The following is an 8,185-nucleotide window of genomic DNA, read 5'->3' as shown; positions in this document are numbered from 1 at the left end:
ACGACGGTCAAGCAAAACAGCAGCGTCACATGTAGCGTCTTCGGCTAGGGATTTGTCTTAGAGAAGATTTAGACTCAACTCCCCACTCTCACCTTAACACAAAGATCAGAGAGTCAAACTAAATCTACCAAGTCCCAAAGTGAAAAAGGGAGAGGTGCACTTACCATTGGGTTGAACAAACACCAGACACGAGGTTGTATGATTACTCACAGGTAACGCGGCTCAATATACATACACATATACATCCATATCCATATCCATATACATCCATATACATATACATCCATATCCATATACATATACATCCATACACATATACATCCATATCCATATCCATATACATACACATCCACATACATATACATCCATATACATATACATCCATATCCACATACATATACATCCATATACATATACATATACATATACATCCATATACATATACATATACATCCACATACATACACATATACATCCACATACATATACATATACATCCACATACATACACATATACATCCATATACATATACATATACATCCATATACATACACATATACATCCACATACATATATATACATCCATATCCATATACATATACATATCATTCACCCACCGGATAATGTTGCAATCACTGAACGCCCTCTCCGCCTCCAACTCACCACAATGCATGCGCCACCAGCTGCGCCCTAAAACTATATATATATATATATATATATATATATATATATATATATATATAAATTATATTAGTCTTGAGATGTTCACCTCATTACACCGTGAGCAGAGCCATTTCTGAAAACAGAAATTCCAGGGAGTGAGGAACTCCGAATCACAAAGACACATATGCGCTTGCCAAAATAAAGGTTCTTAAATAACAGGGTAGCTCCCACCTCATTGGTCTGCCAAAGCCATCCCCCAAGCAGGGCCAATGGGATAGTTAAATCACTTATACTGCCACACTCTCATGAAAAAAAACCCATCATGTGCAATTCATAAAAATCTTCTTACTGTGTATTAAATAAATGTAGATAAAATGTTTTGTATTTCCTGTGTAACAGAGAGACCAGGGGCAGTACTGAGTGTATCTCCACAGAGCTGGCTATTCTCTTTTAAATAACACAGTTTATATGCACAGTGTTTAAATGTTTAAATTCAGGTCTCTTTCTGTCTTTGTCTCAGGTTCTAGAGTCAGTGGTGGAACAGTAGGAGTGGCTGTGGCTTTGGGATTTTTGTTCATCGCTTTACTGATTTTAATGATCCTGCTGTGGTCCTACAAAAGAAAAAAAGATCTGATAACAGCTTCACCTATTTTAAGTAGAACATAATCAGAATTTCTAAAGAATAACGCTAATTTTGATCTATCACATAATTGTGGAAAAATAACTAAAGGTTACTGATTACAGTGTAAGAAACAGTTTAAATACAATGTAGATTATAAAATAAATAAAAAGGTACTTGCACATACTAAATATAGAATACTATCTGTAATGTGGTAAATATGACATATTAATATTATTCATTATTATTATTATTATTATTATTATTATTATAAACCCACAACCTGTTGTAAAGTCACATTTACAGCTAAATAACACAATTTCATAAAATACGGTAGAAGAGCTGATGAGGGTTAAGAAAATTCACTGTGATGAGAATATATGCAAATTCTTTTAAATAAAAATACCATACAAAACCTGCTACTAGCTTTAATCTTAATTATAAATTGTTGTTGCTGTTGTTTTTTGTTTTTCATTTCAGTTAACTTACAAATTATTTTGGGTGGGAATTTTACTGAACCTGGTTTATTAATGAACTCTGCATTTTTATCATGTTATTAAGTTGTAAATATGTCTTTATTACAGGTTGTGCAGTTCAGACATGTAGTTACACTCATCTACCTGCATATTGTTATTAGAATTATATCATAATTAATATTTGTATCTATTCCTACTGTATAATTGATCTTCTGTAGTCACTCTGTTTATTACACTGTAATCAGCGCTGTGTAAAATAAAGTGTTTCTGTTACCATTTACACCCTGTTCAGATGTAGAATCTGTCTCCCTCTATAGAAAATCAGACATCAGAGCAGAATCAGAGCCGGTCAGGAGCTGAAGACTCTCAGTCAGGTCACACACCACTTCAGGCTGGTCAGACACTCTGTCAATCACTGTTTATTTCTACATTTATTAATCATCTCTGTAATAAATATAATTCTGTAAATTCATTTGATTTGTTTGAAATCTGTTATGTTTTGTAATCTACAGTCACATTTACAACAAGTTCAGTTCATCTTCATTCTGTTTTCTGTAGGAAGTGAAAATGTTTATGCCGCTGTGGATCAGACAGATACGAGTGGAACAGGTAGCTTTATTTCATTTCAGACATTTCCTCTTGCATTAGGAGAATTAATTATAGATTAACTCTATACAGTAAAGTACAGAAGTGTCTTGTAGTGATTAACACACTGCACTGTGTTCAGGTGAAGCTGCAGCTGAGAGCAGAGAAGTCACTTACGCACAGGTCACGAAGAAAAAGAAGACAAACAGGAACAATGGTAGAGTATTTTTAATGCTACAACATTTCATGGATTTATTAAAAACAAAATCATCAAATAACTCTTGAAGTCTTCAGAACATTCAGTCATTTAATACATAAACATCCAAGCATCTGAGGTCATGACCTACAATTTTCCTCCAGATCAGACGAGTCAGTTCCATCACAGGCTCCATTAAAAAGCAGGCATGTGTTCTACATAGCACTAATCACAAAGTTATCACACATTGAAAAGATGCCACATGCTGAATGATAAAGGAAGCTAAATGAAGTAAACTCTAGAGATTAAAGATCTACTCTAAAAAACAGCTAAGGTTCAGTGTGGTTTTGGCAGGAGACTGATAATGACTTATGTTTATGTGTATGAGTTATAATTGATGTATTACACGGCTAAAGATCATTGGGATGGTTTTGTTCTCTGCTGCTGCAGGTGCTGATGCTGAACCTGGTGTTACCGATGTGACTTATGCTGAGATTGAACTAAAACCAATGATAAAAACAAAGAGAATGAAAGGTAGAGCAAAATGAAGACATTTTATTTCGTGTCATAGATCACCTGATTCTACTCTTGTTCTATGTAATGAATAAAACACTCTGCTGTGCTGTTATAAGAAAATAATCAGTGACAGTGTGGTGTGATGAAGCAGAGTTACTGTTTCAGAGTTCCTACCCTAAAGGTGATGATTTTCCTGTTACAGCACATCCCAAAGTGTTTTACCACAGCAACATCCCTATTTAATTCATTAAAGAATGACACGTCAGACTTTTCATCCATTTATTGTTGTGGGACGTCTGCAGAAATTGTGTAACAGCACATATAAACTGCCGTTCCTTTACCAGCTTCTCTTTTTTTCTCTTAAACTGAATAATAATAATAATAATAATAATAATAATAATAATAATAATAATAATAAAAACATCTGTTATATTAAAAGCATAAAGTCCTCTGTCTTGAAGACTTTCAGAAAATGTCAATAAATTTCCTGATTGTTACACAGTGCTGACACTGGAGACTCCCTGGTGACACTGGTGACTCACTGGTGAATGTTAAACTTCTTACAGGAAAGTCCATATTAGAAATTACATGGTGGTGCGTTTTGTTAAGTCTGTTTATGTATTTTGTTACTATAGAAATGATAACGTATTAGAATAAAGGCATTAATATAAACCAGAGATTTTAAGTTGCACTACTGTCAGAGCTGCTGTTATTGAAAATTAATCAATGCCTTCTGACCAATCAGAATCCAGAATTCAACACTGCTGTGGTCTAATGTATTTTAAATGTGTATGATTTTAATATCCAGATCATTTTCTATTTAGATGAGCTGTAATGTTTCAGGAAATTAATTCAGGATATCTTTATTCCAACTAGAAAATGCCAGTGTGGGTGATGATACTGTCTACTCAGAGCTGAAGCACAGCATGGAGGTAAGACTCATGACATTTACAGTATAAAGCTTAAAAGACAGACCAAACACCATGAATTAATAAATATATTTAAAGGTGTATTGGGTAGAATTTGTCATCTAGCAGTTACAGTATCCATGTACACAAAACCCCGCCTCACAGAATCTGAAACAGTTCGTCCATGTTAGTTTGGTAGCTGTCTAGATAACTTTCCGTCATCTCATTCTACTTGGACAGTTATGACATAGTTAACTATGAACATGCAAAATACTGACACGCCAAATAACGTACTGATTTCTTGCTGCGGTCACTGATTCAGAAAGTTAACTAGTTTGTAATATCATTGATGGCAATATCAGGAGAAATGTATTTATAAACGTATTTATTACAATCTCTTTCTTTCTCTCTGCAGTGAGACATGTGTCTGTGTACACTGATGAAGCTACAGTTATCACACAGACAGCTGGAAAACTGGGATTTGTGTTTGTCTTCTGTTTTTCCTAAAATGCTCAGAAAGTAGAATCTGCTCATCTACTTCCTGAACACAGGAACATTGCTTATTATTTTTTTTTCTTTTACTGCTTTTCTATTTCTACTTATTCTGTTCAACGTGCACAAATACAATTAATTTAATATACATGTGGCTCATTTGCGCATTAATAATAATAATAATAATAATAATAATAATAATAATAATAATAATAATAATACAGTTAATTTTTATTTATGTACTTTCAAATGGATACATTTAAAAGTAAAAGAAAAATAAAATATGTATTTTATACAAAAAAAAAACATTTGTATAAAATGATTATATTTTTTTTTTTTTCCAATTTAAAGCATTATTTAAGGTGAAACACGACACTCTAAAATACTTATTTTTCTGTTCCTCATATACTAATCCCATTGAGTGTACATTGATAATTAATTTAATACACATGTGGCTCATTACATTTATTTCTTTTAATCATAAATTTACACGTCAGTGCTTTTGGTTGGTTTTTGGTTGGATACGAACACTTGGTATCGGGTTCTGCACATGCCAAAGAAGAAGAAACCTGAGTGAAGTGTGTAAGGCTTGTCACCGTTTTCTTACACAAAGTAAGTTATTCTTGTTCATGTACAAAACTTCACAGAGGAAATAATTAATTAAGTTGAAAGTAAAGTTGGGTCGGATGAATATTTTTATTTTTGGTTTTGTAAAATGCTGTCCTGGAGCACTGCTGCCACACACACACACACACACACACACCTTTTTAAATACATGTTGCTTTAGATTTTTTTTTTCTCTTTAGATCTTGTATTTTTATAAACATTTTTATATTGTTCACATTTACACCTTTACAAATGACCTGATGCTTTGTAAGTTGTCTCACCGCGTTCATAAATGTCACCTGAAATGACTTTGTGGTTTAAACAGTGTTTGTATAATAAAAGGTTTAATGCATGCATGAGGTACGAGACAGAAAGGATGCTTACCTTAGAGAACTCGTTTTGTAATTCAGCAATGTTTAGATAAAATATAAATAAAAATTTACAAGTCTGAATGAAATGTGTGTTATCCATGCCATTAAAACAAATAAAACTTTCCTTATTACATATGTATTTATGTCTTTCCATTCTTTTTGGTGTTTATTTTAGACAGGCCAGACAGTGAGGTTGATAGCAGTCAGGCAGGGCAGCAGCTTTCAGCAGGTTGTCCACATTTATAGCCAGACTACTGTAAATGTGTTTATATTGTATTGTAATTCACAGTTCAAACAAACAGCTGCCTGAGAAACATCTGCATTAAATATACATTTGTGCTGAAAGGCTTTTAACAGAGTAATAACCACAACACTGACAGTAACCAGTAACAGAACAAGAAGCAGGCCCATGGATTTAATTTAACACTAAAGCTCGCACTTTGAAGTTCCATACAACTTTATCAACCTACACTAATCTATACCATATACATTTTTATTCTCACTCAAGAACAGAGGTTTAATCATTCTGACTTCATTCATCTTTAGTAAGAGGGTTATACTGGTCAAAGTCATGATGGATAAAGAGCCTACCCTGGAAACACTGGTCAAAGTGGGTGTAATTAGGACTGATTTTATAAGAGTCAGGATTCTGTCTCACATTTCCTGCGTCCCCGGTTCGATCCTGAGCTCAGATTACCATCTCTGTGGATTTTCTCATCATCACCTCATATTCACTTAGGTTTCCTCCAGTCACATACCACTAGAGGGCAATAAAGACATGTTTTAATGCTTTCAAATGCTTCCGTTCCTTTCTCCTTCTCTTCATTAGCAAATGGGTGGCTGTGGATAAGGTGGTAGAGTGGGTTGTCCACTAATCATAGGGTTGGTGGTTCGATTCCCAGCCCGCATGACTCCATATGCCAAAGTGTCCTTGGACAAGACACTGAACTCCAAGTTGCTCCCGATGGCAAGTTAGTGCCTTGCATGGCAGCTCTGCTACCATTGGTGTGTGTGAATGGGTGAATGGGTAAAGCGCTTTGGATAAAAGAGCTATATAAGTGCAGACCAAAGCAAATACAACTTAAACACAATAGCTAGCTAACCAAGGGTGCAAAATGGAATTAACTATTAACCGCTTACCTTAATCTGGAATATACCATTAATATACAATTCAGATACACAGTCACTCATGCATTTCAGTACCTAAACAATGTTCAAATTGACAACACTAACACTACTGTTCATTACCGGATATGACGACATGTGCAGAAAGTCACTGTACCTACCTGGAAATAATAATGTCAATAAAATTAGCATTAACATTTAATATAAAGAATACATTAATTTTCTTCTCGCATCACAAAAGGAAAAAAAAATATTTCATTAAATCACTTGATGTTTAACAAAATACATGGGCATAGGAGATATTATACATGGGGAGGACATGTCCCTACCACACTTCAAATTCTACGTTTTGTCCCCCCACTATTTCCTAATCTCAAATGTTATTTCTCTTTGCCTGCCTGTCTCCGAGTATTTCTGAGTTGGACAGTCTCCAAATTAATCCATTCTGCAACTTTTAGAAACATATTTCATTTTTTTTTTAATGAACTTTTACTATAATGAGTGCATTATTATACATATATTTATTTTTAAAGAACTTTTACTATAATAAGTGCAGGGGTCAGACTCCAGTATCTAGGGCTCTCTGGACTGTTTACCTGTTGTCAAGCTTGACGAGAGCAACGCGTCTGTCACTGCAAGATAACAAGCAAAACCTCTATTTTCAGAGAGGTGTCTTCTCTTACACAATGAAAGTGGAATGGATTCATTAGGAGATGACGCGAATATTCCGTGACCATCAGTGGAAAAAAACTCGAGTCCTGAGGTGAAGGCGGTTACGACACAGCATTCAGACTCTCTTGAGCACATGAACATACAGATGAAAGATTCACCACTTTGTATTTGAGGTAGGATATCGTAGCTATTTCAGCCCATGCTGATGGTTTGCTGGTTTTGATCGACTGTACAGACTAAACAAAGGTTGCTCTAACTCTGAACACACTTAAGGAATGATTCTCGAATTGCTAGTCTGAGCAAGTCTATTAACAGAACGAACATTAACTGGATAAACAAACGCGCGATAATTATCACCGTATTCACCTTTTATTTTCTTCATCGCTTCCGGGTTTATTTAGGGTGCCCTCGTGCTCGGATTGGGTCTTTCGCGTGATAACGTAACGAGGACTGATGATGATTGATGTGGTGGACAACCAATAGCACGTTCCTGAGAGTTTGTATAGCAGTGAAAGTGAAACTCACCAAACAAGATATACACGATCGAGTCGTAACGTCGTAAATCAATGCGATTGGACATTAGAATAAAAAAAAATAATAATGAAAAGTCATTAGAAATGAACATTTAAGTGCTTTATTTTATTTTAAAAATAAAGTATTTGGGGGGGAGCATGCCCCTCCCTTCCCTAGCATTTCATCGCTCCTACACCCCTGGTTAAATATCATCTACACAGCACACTGCATTTTTAACTCTATAATGGGAAAAGTCTCTGGTTATCAAGTTAGATGTCATTTTAAAAGATTAAAAGTTGAATGTGATGATCCATGACTATTATTTGCTAATGATTCACTGCATTAGCAACACTGCTAAAGTCTCTAACACAAGCTATATTGAACCATTAACTTCACAGTGCAGGTGGAAGATAACTACATTAGACTGCACGGCAAGAAAAGT

The 8,185-nt window shown here is 34.7% G+C and overlaps 1 long non-coding RNA gene across 1 annotated transcript; it reads left to right on the top strand.

Moving 5' to 3' along the window:
- The first annotated feature begins 1,552 nt into the window (after positions 1 to 1,552).
- On the top strand, positions 1,553 to 5,835 carry LOC128633075 (uncharacterized). Its single transcript, XR_008396736.1, has 6 exons — positions 1,553 to 2,154; positions 2,318 to 2,368; positions 2,487 to 2,561; positions 2,991 to 3,074; positions 3,933 to 3,988; positions 4,380 to 5,835. It is a non-coding gene; the product is annotated as an uncharacterized LOC128633075 (long non-coding RNA).
- The last annotated feature ends 2,350 nt before the right edge of the window (positions 5,836 to 8,185 follow it).

This window comes from Ictalurus punctatus, chromosome 7, assembly GCF_001660625.3.
Source record: "Ictalurus punctatus breed USDA103 chromosome 7, Coco_2.0, whole genome shotgun sequence".
Lineage (NCBI taxonomy): Eukaryota > Metazoa > Chordata > Actinopteri > Siluriformes > Ictaluridae > Ictalurus > Ictalurus punctatus.
Note: the sequence above shows the minus strand (reverse complement) of the source record. Positions and strands in the feature narration are given on the sequence as shown.